Source organism: Stegostoma tigrinum, chromosome 1 (assembly GCF_030684315.1).
Source record: "Stegostoma tigrinum isolate sSteTig4 chromosome 1, sSteTig4.hap1, whole genome shotgun sequence".
In the NCBI taxonomy this organism is placed as follows: domain Eukaryota; kingdom Metazoa; phylum Chordata; class Chondrichthyes; order Orectolobiformes; family Stegostomatidae; genus Stegostoma; species Stegostoma tigrinum.
Window position 1 is genome coordinate 140,621,012 of NC_081354.1, and position 13,855 is coordinate 140,634,866.

Genomic DNA, 13,855 nt, shown 5'->3' on the forward strand with positions numbered 1-13,855 from the left:
AAAGACGGAGTTAACATTTCGGGTCCAGTGACCCTTTAATTCTAAGGAAGGGTCACCAGACCCAAACGTTAACTCTGTCTTTTCCTTTACATATGCTGCCAGACCTGCTGAGCTTCACGAGAATGATCCCAGCAATGAAAGGCTAAACATAGGAGGAACATTTGAGGAGTCTGGATCTATACTCGGAGTTTAGAAGGATGAGGAGGGATCTAATTGAAACTGATAGAATACTGAACAACCTGGACAGAGTCGGCATTGGGAAGATGATTCCATTGGTAGGAGAGACTAGGACCTGAGGGCACAGCCTTAGTGTAAAGTGAAGACCTTTTAGAACAGAGATAAGGAGAAACTTCTTCAGCCAAGAGTGGTGAATCTATTTAGAACAGAGATAAGGAGAAACTTCTTCAGCCAAGAGTGGTGAATCTATGAAATTCACAGCCACAGAAGGCTGTGGAGGCCAGGTCATTTCGTATATTTAATGCAGAGATCGACAGGTTCTTGATTGTCAAGGGGATCAAGAGTTACAGGAGAAAGTGGAAGAACGGAGTTGAGAAACTTATTAACCATGATTGAATGGCAGTGCAGACTCAATGCACCAAATAGCCTATTTTCTGCTCCTATGTAATTATGGTCTGAAGAATTCCAGAGTGCTCAATGGCTGAATTAACTCATAATTTATGTACATCTTCAGGAGATCTGAAGCATAGAAATGTGTGTAGCACTTTAGAGGAAAGATAATGACACCATTCAAGCTGCTTCATTAATGGAGACTGACCCCTTATGCAAACAGGATGCAAAGTGAAAACTAATGACTGTATCAATATCTCTTACATTTCATTTTAATTGCCAACTGTAAAGTTCAATGGATTTAATTTTCAAACTCCTTTTCATTTAGTTTACCATAAAAAAGAATACTGTTGCTTTATATGTGTGGAAAAAAAACACATTCCTAACCTCTAACACCATATGAAAGCAATTTATGCATTCATGAATTTCTGTTGTGTCGCTTAACAAGCTTGTAACAATTCCTTTGCTTTCTTGTGCCATTCTTAAATATTATCAAATTGTGATCCATTTTTACTACCATAAATGATCATAACTGAACCTATTTCTATGGTTTGGCTGTCTTCAGGCAATCTGGTGCAGGTGTTTTAAATAAAAGTGGCACTGAATCTGACTACATAAAATCACAGCTGGTGTTTCCGTTAATGTAACCCAATTTCCCTTTCACCCCATTGGAATGCACAAGTCATAAATTATACTCTTTTTGTACCATTATTACTTTTCAGTAAAACTTGCAATCTACCACTGCACAGAAGCTGACATTGTGTTTGGAAGTGATCAGAGATAATGGGAACTGCAGATGCTGGAGAATCCAAGATAACAAAGTGTGGAGCTGGATGAACACAGCAGACCAAACAGCATCTCAGAAGCACAAAAGCTTCAAGCCCAAAATGTCAGCTTTTGTGCTCCTAAGATGCTGCTTGGCCTGCTGCATTCATCCAGCTTCACACTTTGTTATCTATTATTGTGTTTGGAAGTATCAGGTTTGCTTGAAAGCCATACTTGCCAGATCAAGCTTGAATATTGTCCAGGTCTTGCTGCATTCAAACATGGAACACCTCAGTTTCTAAAAGGTCATCATGCTGCTAAACATTGTGCAATCCTTGGCGAACATCCTACTCTGACCTTATGATGGAGGGAAGGTCATTGATGAAGTTACAGAAGTTGTTCATCTCTGAGATGCTATATCAAGGAATCCCTACAGAGATGTCCTGGGAATGAGAGGGTTTACCTCCTACAACCATAAAGATCTTTCCTTCTGTTAGGTATGACTCCAGCTAGCAGACTTTTGCCCCTTTATCCTAGTGACTCCACATTTGCAAGGGCTCATTGAAGCCTTGATGGAATTCAGTTGTTTTATCCATGTTTGAACTAAGGCTGTAATGAGAAGGTGCTCAGTGATTCTGGCAGAACCTAAACGAACTATCAATGAACAGGTTATTGCTCCCCACTAACTTTATCTCTGATTGCTGTATCTAGTGATTTCTGAATTCCTCCACCTACTTCTCTCTCTTTTCCATTCTTACTGAAATGTCCAATTAGTCTTTTTGCAATGAACATCATCTGCTCAATAATCTGTGAAATCAGAGTTGGAGCTGGCCTGAAAGCAGCCCTAATAAAAGCAATAAAGGATAATCTTTCATTAATTATTTTACGGGATGAGGGTGTCGCTAACTAGGCAGCATTTATTGCCTATCCCTAATTGCCCAGAGGGCAGTTAAGAGTTAACCACATTGCTGTGGGTCTGGAGTCACAAGTAGGTCAGGCCAGGTAATGTTGGCAGTTTCCTTCCCTGAAGGATATTAGTGGATCAGATGGGATTTTCGTGACAATTGGCATTGAATTCATGGCCACCATTAGACTCTTGATTCTAGATACTTACTGAATTCAAATTCCATCATCTGCTATGGCACAATTTTAACCCAGGTCCACAGTTTGAACCTGGGTCTTTGGATTAACAGCCCAGCGATAATACTACTAGGCCAATGCCTCCACACAACAGCAGCACAACTCTAGTATTCTAACAAATCACTTGTTCTATTCAATCACAACACTCATTCTGGAGTGAAGAGATAACAATGTGTGGAGCTGGATGAATACAGCAATCCAAGCAGCATCTTAGGAGCACAAAAGCTGACGTTTCGGGCCTATACCCTTCATCAGAAGGGTCAGGGTCAGGGTCAGGATTAGGGTCAGGGTCAGGGTCAGGGTACTTTGCTTTGGTCTTCACTATAAAGGGTACAGAAAACATTTCAGTAAAAGCTGAAAATCAGGAGGTGGAAGGGAGAGAAAATCTAAATGAAATTACAATCATGAGGGCAGCGGTATTGTGCAAACTGATGGAGCTGTGGGTTCACAAGTCTCCCAAACCAGATGGAAATACTTCGAGGTTATTTTTCCAAAATTCCCTATATTCATGAAATGCTCCAACAAACTGGAAAGGAGCAAATACAACCCATCTACTGAAGAAGGGAAGGAGTTCCATGGGCCAATTATCTTGATGTCTGCTATCGGGTACATGTTAGAATCAATCTTGTAACTGCCACATTTGGAGTACTGCATATAATTCTGTTCTCCCTGCTTTAGGAAGGATGTTATTAAACCGGTGTTCGGGCTGCTCATATTTGAATATACAAAATGGCTGACAGCTAAGCTGTCCTTCTAGCCCTGCACAAAATGGCTGATATGTGGTTGAACAGAATTGAAAGCCTGCTCCAGCATTAAAGTGAGACACAATGGTACCTTTGAGAAGGGATTATTCCGAGGCAAAAGGAACCAGGCACAAGAAACTGCAGTAAAAAGATTTGTTATAGGCAGTTTGATTAGAAACGTCCAAGCACCGAAGCTTGAAGATTTGCAACAAACAATGAAAGGAAAAGTAAGCTCCCCCAATTACAAATACAAATTAACTTATTGGATAATGACTCAAAACTCAAGAGGATCAACAAGTTCTTTAAACTACGATAGTGATTGATTCTACACTTCATTAATGAAAGAATATTGTCCCATTAGGTGAAAAAGGTTAGTTAGGACAAGGGGTATAAATCTCATCCCAGAAGATAGTATGCAGCCAGCCTAGGTCACGGTGCAGCTGTGAAACCAACAGAAAATGGCTTTTTGCAGTAATTAGTTGTTTCTTTGAAATTATTCACAATATTAAGAAATAGGTTCTCGTTAAAGATTCTTCAGGTAATCAGAAAGATAGATTTCAATGTGATTATAAACACACTTATATAACAAAATATGAAGATCAGTAAAGACATCAGGGGAAATGATTCAAATATAGATGTGAAAGTTAATTAGTCTTGGGAAGCTTTCCCTTTATTACTAACGGGATACTTAGTGCACACTATGAGATACAAATTGTCCACAATTCATTAACTAAAGAATGCCAACCGTAAGGGTAGATATAAAACTTTACATATAACTAAATTTATAATAGAATTAATAGTGTGAATCTTATAGCAATTGGTCAGAATCAACTGCCTTTTGTGTCTTTTAAAATTAGGACAGTGGGAAATATAGGATAAATAACAGAATTTGATTGCAATAACAAGTGAATACAATGAATAACAGAATTCAAGCAGTTCTTAGAGATAAGCAAGTCTGGGACATGTCTGAAGGAGTATATCTAGTAACTCTACAATGCAAATTAATAGGATATATTGAAAGATCCCAAGACCTGGTGATTACAACATCTGTTAAAACATCACAAGATCACAGGGAACCTGGGACTATCCCTAGGAGTGTCCATCATTGATTAGGTGTTTCACAGGAGTGGTTGGATAGAATAAGGGAGAGGGCACAGTGACCACATTGTATGTGATTATTATAACATAAAATGTATAAAAATACTGTATCCCATGGGGAAAATGACAGCATCATTGATCTCTCTTACGTTCTGAGTCAAAGATTAAGGGGATAACGGTATCCTCACATCAAGGCCAGACTTTTTTGGTGGGGGGAGTCTTTTGCCCTCTCCCTGCACGATCAATTGACAGCTTGAATAAATATTGCCACGCGCCTGAATTTTGCCTGCCTCCTGTGTCTTTGTCCCCTGTCAGGGTTTCGCTCCTACAACTGGAAGAGGTGCAAAAATAATTTACAAGGATGTTACTGAGACTGAAAGATTTCAGTAATAAGGACAGGCTGGACAGGCTGGGTCTTTTTCTTCCCGAGTGTCGGAGGCTGAGGAGTGACCTTACACAGGTTTATAAAATCATGAGGAGCATGGATAGGGTGAATAGCCAAGGCCTTTTCCACAGGGTAGGGCTGTCCAAAACGAGAGGGCATAGGTTTACAGTGAGAGGGGGAAGATTTAAGAGGGACCAGAGCGGCAACATTTTCGTAGAGAGGATGGTGCATATATGGAATGAGCTGCCAAGGGAAGTGGTAGAAGAAATTACAATTACAACAATTAAAAGACATTTGGACAGGTGCATGGATAGAAAAGTTTAAGAGGGACATGGGCCAAACACAGGCAAATGGGACTACGTAAATTTAGGAAACCTGATTGGCATGGACGAGTTGGGCCATAGCATCTGTTTCTACGCTATATGACTCTTTGACCCAAAGTAGTGACTGATGCCCTAGTGACTATGTCTGATGAATATATTAATTTTTAAATTGATGGGGACTTTCAGGCTGAAACAGCCATAGGCTTCAGTACCATCATTTGATTTACCATGGTCTACGGCCTCAAAGACTGCACTCAATGGCCAACGGCTGCTGCAGCCAGCTAGAGCCCATGATCTATTGGAAAGTATTTTGTTCCCTCAATGCCAAGTAACCTAGAAGTGCCATCATTAACCTGCAGGTATTGTTTATTATACTAAGGATAGCAGGTATAAATAAGCCTTGAGGCCGGACCTCTGGGTATCCAAAATGTTACAGTGAATTCCTCCACTTTGAGCAAAGCAATCTTGAAAAGTATTTCAGCTATTTTGGCTACATTCTCATAGGAACTAGCTACATCCTTGGAAAATTCAAATGCACCATCTCTTTACCTGTCACCTATAATGTGCAGGTTGGCAGATTATACAAATATCTCTAGATGATGCCTGAAAGAAACCCGTGACTAAAAACTCACAGCAATTGTCACCTTCACAGCCACTGGTACTGAACCTCCACACGTTCTTTGGGGTTTGAGGTCTTCATCCTGAAGAGTGTGGGTATGATACATGGCCTTCTATGGCACTGCTTCTCTGGTACGTCATACACATATACAGCATGGAAACAGATCCTCCACTCCAACTCGTCCAGGCTGACCAGATATCCGAGATAAATCTAGTCCCATTTGCCACCAACTACTCCATATCTCTAGAAACCTTCCTATTCATATACCTATCCAAATACCTTTTAAATGCTACAATCTTATCAGCCTCCAATACTTCCCTTTGCAGCTCATTCCATACATGCAGCACCCTTAATGTGAAAAAGTTTCCTCATAGGTCCCTTCTAAATCTTTCCCCTCTCACCTTAAGCCTATACCCTCTGGTTTTGGACTAACCTACCCCAGGGAAAAAACTTTGTCTATTTACTCTATCGATGCCTCTCACGATTTTATAAATCTCCATAAGGTCACCCCTCAGCCTTCAACACTCCCAGGAAAATAGCCCCAGCCCATTAGCCTCTCCCCATAGCTTAAACCCTCCAAACCTGACCATGAGCTAGTGAGGGTAGGAATAGGATGATGGAACAGATAAACACATGGTTGAGGAGCTGGTGCAGAGGAGAAGGATTTGCATTTTTGGATCATTAGAATCTCTTCTGGGTAGAAGTGACCTGTATAAAAAGGAAGAATTGCACCTGAATTGGAAGGGGACTATATCTGTGGGGGTATTTGCTTTAACTGCTAGGGAGGATTTAAATGAATAAATGGGGTTGTCGGGGAAGGGGACAGAGAAATAGTGAGGAAAGAAATCAGTCTGAAACTGGTACAGTTAGAGAAAGGAGTAGATCACACAGTCAGGGCAGGCAGGAGCAATGCAGAGAATGAGGCAGGACTGATAAATTAAACTGCATCTATTTCAATGCAAGAAGCCTAACAGGTAAGGCAGATGAACTCAGGGCATGGTTGGGCACATGGTACGGGGATATCATAGCAATTAGAGAGATGTGCCATTACCTGTAAATCCTTGGTTAAGGGTTGCCCTTTTAATCATCCTGACACTCATCCAACCCATCTCTGGCATTGCTGCCTTTGAGGTGCTCTGTCGCTCCCCACGCTGCTGAGGTCTAGCTGAGCACTGGATAAGTAAACGTCAAGTCTGCTACCTAAACTCACTGTTGTGGTGTGTTTAGCCTGGTCTTCCTGTCAGAATATGATGATGAAGACAACCCAACAGTTACAACAACAGTAGCATTTCCCCATGAAAGTTCACCCAATGCAAGAGATCATCCCTGTTGCCTACCCTCATTATAGTGAGAACGAAATGTAACTTTAATTCCTAAATGGTCACATGCTGCGCCATCAGCTCTGATGAATAGCCAAGGTGCTGACAAAACATGGGTACCATGCAACTTTCATAAGATCTCACAACACTCTCACTATGCTGCTTAACTGGTATTTAATTTACACAATTTGCCTACTCAATACTGTCAGGCAGATATTGTCACGTTGATGTCGCCTCTGACAACATCATGAGGAGATGGAACCCGACAGCAAGTTAATCCAACCCAGTGAGTTTTCAAATTTTGTCTCCAGTCCTGTCTTTCTTTGAAGTAAATAAAGTTCAATATGATCACCTGTAATATTATCAGGTTTAAGGTTACTATCTTTCGAGATCCTGCGAAGTGTACTATCAATCAGGTACACTCAGTATAGAAAGCCAATTTTGTCTAGTAGATATGAAATTTCCTAAAATTCCTACCACAAGCTGTTTCATCAAATTCTATTAATTATTTATAAATCAGTATCTAAAATGTACACAAATCTTTCAGGTAAACATGCTTAGAGTAAAAGGGAATGTCTCCTTCTCTTCCTATTCATATCACTGTCACACCACAAGGTTTTATCCTGACTCTGCTATTCCTTTTAACTGTTACTGAATAATGTAGCAGGGGTTCACAAGGTAAAAACATTAATTTAAATGAAAACTTGCACATTTTCTTGAAGAAGTGCATAAGGTATGCTGTACTTTACGTATTGCTCGCTTGGATCACCAGTTACGAGTGCGCAATAAAAACAGTAATAAAGCTGTCAGGTTCAACTGGCTTCTGAAAGAACTCACAGCTTTCAACCTGTGGTTTATGGCATCCACTGAACTTGTTGAGTATGTTACAATGTACATCAACATATAACTAAATACATACACATGTACGTACATGTTGATTTCCCAGTAGTGTTCCAATCTCTCGTCTAAGGCAATTATTCTCTGGCATAACACACCTATGTTATTTTCACAGCAAATACTGTGCACCTTATGACTCTGTGATTCACAAGTCTTTGGGGTAAAGAATTCAAGACCTCACTATCCTCACAGAAGAAATTTGTTCACATCTCAGTTGTAAATGAGTGTCCCATAATTTGAGATTCCCAGGTCAGTGACCAATTATTTTGTCTATATACACAAAGGAAACAAAAGTCCCATTTCAATGTGGTACTGTAAATGACTATGGTATTGGATGAACAACTCAGAGATTTTGAGCTCAAATCCAAGATCATAAAAAACAACTGTTATAAAGTCTCAAACAGTTTCAATGCAAGTTATGAACAAGTGATGAACCTCTTTTACTCACCATTGAGACACTGCGACAATTGTGGATCAACTCCTCGACTAATTGTTTCCTATTGTTTTACTGTCAAGAGGCAGAAAATACTAGAAATGCAGCAGGTCTATAAACACCTGAAAGAACAAAAGCCAAGTGATGGTTCAGAAGAGAGTTTCAGTGACCAGAACAGGGACTTGACTACACTTTCACTGGCTTAGCCATATTTTCATTTTGTAACAAGTTACAGTATACTAATTGATTGACAATGCAGTGAGCAGCTTTAGTTAATATTGCCTTTCAAAAATATGATAGTAATGCACACAGGCTTATTGAGTTATATTCTATTCTCACTCACAAAATGGGCACAGAAATAACTAAATGACAGTACTGTTATATAGTGGTTATATAATTGGAATACTAACCCAGATGCATGAGTTCAAAACCCACTATGACATCAAAGGAGTATAAATCTGAATGAAATTGTATCAGTGATAATGGCTGGTATCAACAATGGTGATCAGGAAACTTCCACACTGTTGTAAAACCCTGTTTGGTTCACATATCTTATTTAGGAGAAGAAATCTGTCCTTATCTGATTTGTTTCAATGCGATACCAAATCTACAGTAATATGGATGCATCTTAACTGCCTTCTGAAATTATCTAACAAACCACACAATTGTTTAGGGATCAAAGTAAAAGTTGGTCTTGTCAGCGATGCACTGATCCACTGAACAAGTACTATTTATACAATTTTTTTTGTCCACTAAAATAATTAAATTCATGAAACCAAAGTTTAACGGTCTCTGGCTACAGCGGTCGGTGAATGAAAGATTTCTTGCATGCAATTCATCTAATTTTGCTGTTGGTGAGAAATATTTTTTATTAAAGCCTAATCTTCCTCTAAAATATATGTTTTGAAATTTTGTTTCAATTGCAGGAAACAACTCAGTATTCCCTGAAGAGGGTAGAGCTAAAATAAACTATTGGTGTCAAACTAAACTGGACAACAATAATTCCTTGCATTTATCAGCACCCTTAACACAGTAAAACACTCCCTGGTTTCATAGATCTGTTCGAAATTTTGAAAGGGAGGAAGAAACCAGGAAAGTACAGATAAGTTATATCTATTCTACAATTTTGGTAGGAATATGGGTAAATGGGTGTTTTTCAGGTTGGTGGTCAGTGGCTAGCGGTGTGCCTCAGGGATCAGTGTTGGGACCTCAATTGTTTACAATTTACATGGATGATTTGGAGTTGGGGACTAAATGTGGTGTGTCAAAATTTGCACTAAGGTGAGTGGTAGAGCAAAGTGCGCAGAAGACACTGAATGTCTGCAGAGGGATATAGATAGTCTAAGTGAGTGGGTAAAGGTCTGGCAGATGGAGTACAATATTGATAAGTGTGAGGTCATCCATTTTGGTAGGAATAACAGCAAAATGGGCTGTGCTTTAAAAATTGCAGCACGCTGCTGTGCAGAGGGACTTGGCTGTCCTTGTGCATGAATCATAGGCGCAGCAGCTGATTATAAAGCCAAATGGAATTTTGTCTGCCATTGTTCAAGGGATGAAGTTTAAAAACAGGAGACTATGCTGCAGCTGTATAGGGTCCTGGTGAGGCCACATCTGGAGTACAGTGTGCAATTTTGGCCTCCTTACTCAAGAAAAGATATACTAGTACTGGAGGGGGTGCACAGGAGATTTACTCGGTTGATTCCAGAGTTGGGAGGGTTGGATAATGAGGAGAGACTGAGGACACCGGGATTATACTCACTGGAATTCAGAAGAATGAAGGGAGATCTTATAGAAACTGATAAGATTATGAAGGGAATAGATAAAGTGGGGGCAGGGAGGTTGTTTCCGCTAGCAGGTGAAACTAGGGCTAGAGGGCATCACCTCAAAATAAAGGGAAGCAGAAGTAGGACTGAGGTCAGGAGAAACTTCTTCACCCAAAGGGTTGTGATTCTGTGGAATTCCATGTCCAGTGAAGTGGTTGAAGCTACGTTACTGAATGTTTTTAAGGTAAGGCGAGATACATTTTTGAACAGTAAAGGAATTAAGGTTTATGGTGAGTAGGCGGTTAAGTGGAGTTGAGTCTCAAAGGTCAGACGTGATCTTATTAAATGGCGGGGCACGCTCGAGAGGCCAGATGGCCTACTCCTGCTCCTAGTTCTTATGTTCTTATAGTAAAAAGTGTTGCAAATGGGTCTGGAAGGGTTCCTTCAACACCATTTGTTATGATGGTATCATATTGATTTGTGGGCAGTATAGTTCAAGAACTCGAAGGAGTAAGACCCAGAATCCAAGACCTCCTCAGGGTCTCTGTAACAATGTCTACGATTAATATAAATAGTTGCTAACATGCAATAAACTATCCATGTTTTGTACAAGAGCCTCATTTAGTTAGAAAAATAATTAACTTTTATCAACTATGCTAGACCATATAGGCGCAGCAGTTAGTAGACATAAAGTGGATGTGGCTGGAAGCGTACCACATGTTCTGGTACAGTCTTTGTTTAAGCTGCATATACAACTGAGGAGACTGTACACCGCCTGGTTTGCATTAGCGTTAACTGGACAATGTAGCAACATCTACTTGTACAGAGACAGATACACAAAATCACCAGACATTGCAACACAGGAATACAGAAATAGGTGAGGATCAGTGAGCTGGTCGAGTCTAATGCTATCATGGCTGATCAAAAACTCCAATGCCTTTTAATCACACTATCCCATTACCTTTTACACTACTGATAAAATTTTATCAACCTCTAGTTTAAGTACAGGCAAAGACTCGGCTTCTACAGCTTCCTGAGGTACAGAATGCCTATAATCTGCCACTCTCAGTAAAAAGATCCTTCATCATCTCAGTTGTAAATAGCATCCCCTTGTTTTTAATTTGTGCTCCCCAGTTCTAAACTTCACAACCAGGGAATCATCTTATCTATTACTTTATATATTTTGTGGGTTTCAATTAAGTCATCTTTCATTCTTCAAAATTCTATGGAACACAAGCCCAGGTTGACCAATCTCTTCACAGGACAGACCTGCCAATCTGGGAATGTTTATTGCACTTCCTCTGTGTAATAATATCTTTCTCGAGATAAGGAAATCAAAACTTCTCAGTACTTCAGGGGTCACGTAACTAAATTCCAGCAATTTCAATAATGTCTAATGTCCTTTAGGGATGGAAACTGCCATCCTTACCTAGTCTGGCCTACATGTGACTCTAGACCACTGCAATATGGTTGACTCTTAACTTTTCTCTGGGCAATAAGGAATGGGTAATAAATGCTGGCCTAGCCAGTGATGCCCTCATCCACTGAATAAATAATTTCTCAATGGCCTGATGATCTTGGAAGGACACAGGAACCTTTGAGTTCTCTAGTATATAGGCGATAAAAACTCCAAAGATATCTGGTCAGACTCCAGAATCTGGCTTCAATGGTCAAATGTAATTTGAACAGTAATGGACTGGTCTTTTGAACACCACTGAAGGTTTATGATAAGAAGCTGTCAAAGCAACATAGTATAGTTGACAGCACCCAACACCTACAGAAAGCAGGAATGGTGGAGATTTCCACTGCCTGAGATCTGTAGCTTCCCACTGGGGAAGGATATGAAGAGCTATCCCCTGTGGAAAATGGCATCAGTTAATCCCAAAGATATTTACAGGTGAAGTTTGGAAGATGCCGGTTAAGTCCCCATCTGTTTCTTAAAACAAAACTCTGGCACAAAAATTCAAACAGCTGAGATCTTGGCAGACACAATGACAGAATTGACTTCCGCATGTGGAGTTCAATGCAACATACGGCATTAGAGGGATCATAGAATGGGATTGTTAATCTGTCCTTAATGCAGTGATGATGAGCTGGCACGTGATTTACCAGCTTTCACACAGTCAAAGAAAATGACCCAAATATTGTAAAGAACATAGAGTTAATTCCATCCCAGCAGATCAAATTAGCAGAGGTTAAAGTTTCTAGAAGAAGCAATAGAACAAAGAGTTTGGAAGGGTTCACAAACCTAACTTCAGGCACAGCAGATAAGGAGACAACTACGAGGAGGAGGACAGTTAATGCAGGAATTAGGGTTTTGTACTTAGATGCATGCAGTATATGAAACAAGGTCAATGAGCTTGTAGCACAGATTAAAGTGGCAGGTACATGTTGTGGGTATCACACAGGCATAGTTCCAAAGGGATCAGGGCTGGGAATTAAATGTCCAAGGATACATGCCCAATTGAAAGTACAGGTATATGGGCAGAGGGGGGGCAGGGATGCCTAGTTGGTAAGCAATGAAATAAAATCAATAACAAGAAGGTCAGAAAGTGTAGAATTTGAGTGGATAGGGATTTGTTCTGAAGAAGTGTCACTAGACCTAAAAGGTTAACTCCACTTTCTCTCCACAGATGCTGCCAGACCTGCTGAGTTTTCCCAATAATTTCTGCTAATTGTAAAGTTAATTGGTGGAGCAGCAACAGCAGCATTTTCTGGGGCTAATTCAGGAGACACAGCAGAAATTCAGCCCAAGGAAGAAGAAGCCTACTAAGAGGAGGATGAGATGGCAAAGCAAGTCAAGGGCAGCATAAAAGCCAAAGAAAAAACAAACAATGTAGTGAAGATTAGTAGGAAACTAGAGGATTGGGAAACCCTTAAAAATCAGCAGAGAACAACTTAAAAAGCAAGAAGATGAAATATGAGAGTAAGCTAGCTGGTAATATAAAGTATGATTGCGAGAGATTTTTTAGACATCAAAAAAGGTAAGAGAGACAAGGGTGGGCATCGGACCACTGGAAAATGAGGCTGGAGAAATAGTAATGGAGAATAAAGGAATGGTGGATGAACTGAATAGGCACTTGGCATCAGTTTTCACAGTGGAAATTTCACAGTGAAATACACCAGCAACATACCAGAACTTCAAGAGAGTCAGAGGACAGAGATGAGCATAGTAGCCATCACTAAAGAGGTGCTGAGGAAGCTGGAAGGTCTGAAGGCCATAAATCACCTGGGCCAGATGGACTGCACCGCAGAGTTCTGACGGAGATAGCTGAGGAGATTGTAGAGGCAATAGCGGTGATCTTTAAGGAATCACTCAGAGGGTCTCTGAGGACTGGGTAATGGCCAATGTGACAACCCTGTTTAAGAAGGGAAGGAGGCAGAAAACAGGAAACTATATGCCAGTTAACTGACCTCAGTCATTAGCAAGATTTTAGAATCCATTATTTTGGATGAAATTGGAGCATACTTGGAAGTATATGGTAAAATATAGCAAAGTCAGCACAGCTTTGTGAAGGAGAGGTCATGACTGACAAAACTGTTATAATTCTTTGAGGAAATAATGAGCAATTTGACAGAGGTGAGCCAGCAGACATGCGCTATTGGGATCTCAAGAAGGCCTTTGACAGGGTGCCAAACAGGAGGGTGCTAAATTAAATAAAAAGTGTTAGTGGCAAGGTATTGTTATTGATAGAGGATTGGCTGATGAGCAGAAGGCAGAGAGAGGGGATAAAAGGGTCTTTTTCAGGATGGCAGCTGCTGACTAGTGGAGTTCCGCTAGGTCTATGTTGGGACCACAATTA

At 40.3% G+C, this 13,855-nt stretch overlaps 1 protein-coding gene across 1 annotated transcript in view; it reads right to left on the reverse strand.

Annotated features, from left to right (window-relative positions):
• The window catches only part of pdzd2 (PDZ domain containing 2), a 422,227-nt gene that overhangs the window by 332,441 nt on the left and 75,931 nt on the right, over window positions 1-13,855 (reverse strand). The window contains exon 2 of the mRNA XM_048530010.2: window positions 8,305-8,411. The gene's annotated coding sequence lies outside the window, so the exon portion shown is untranslated. The remainder of the gene's footprint in view (window positions 1-8,304; window positions 8,412-13,855) is intronic.